Genomic DNA, 369 nt, shown 5'->3' on the forward strand with positions numbered 1-369 from the left:
ATAGTCAAGAGATCAAAAGATGAGTTGTATTAGGTAAATCTGCAGCACAAGGCCACTTTAAAGTATTGAAAAGCAAGGATTTTACTTGGAAGACTAAGGTGTGCCTGGCCCAAGCCATGGTATTTTCATTTGCCTCATATGCATGTGAATGTTGGACATTGAATAGAGAAGAATGAAGAAGAATTTATGCATTTGAACAGTGTTTCTGGAGAAGAATATTAAAAATACCACGGATGGCTAAAAGGGCAAACTGATCTGTCGTGGAAGAAGTATGGCCAGAGTGTTCCTTAGAGGCAAGAATGGTGAGACTTCATCTTACATACTTGGGACATGTTGTCAGAAGAGACTGTCTTTGGAGAAGGACATCAT

This window comes from Echinops telfairi, unplaced genomic scaffold, assembly GCF_000313985.2.
Source record: "Echinops telfairi isolate 266 unplaced genomic scaffold, ASM31398v2 ScPeMD7_1;HRSCAF=3_0, whole genome shotgun sequence".
NCBI classification, from domain to species: Eukaryota; Metazoa; Chordata; class Mammalia; order Afrosoricida; family Tenrecidae; genus Echinops; species Echinops telfairi.